A 222-nucleotide genomic window follows, 5' to 3' on the forward strand; every position below is an offset into this window, starting at 1 on the left:
ATGAACACACACACAAAGGGGTGTGAAATCCAAGCCCCACTCCCCTATTTGTGGTGCTTCATCATGCCTGCAAGCCTGCCTGCCCTCATGAACAGAGATATTCAGACACCAACAGATGGGGCAGACACAGACACACACAACCATGCATGCATACACACAGCTATCTACCTACCTATGTTGAAGACAGATTTCCAAAGCCAGATTATAAGTAAGGATAAACTT

The sequence above is a fragment of the Penaeus monodon genome, chromosome 25 (genome assembly GCF_015228065.2).
Source record: "Penaeus monodon isolate SGIC_2016 chromosome 25, NSTDA_Pmon_1, whole genome shotgun sequence".
In the NCBI taxonomy this organism is placed as follows: Eukaryota; Metazoa; Arthropoda; class Malacostraca; order Decapoda; family Penaeidae; genus Penaeus; species Penaeus monodon.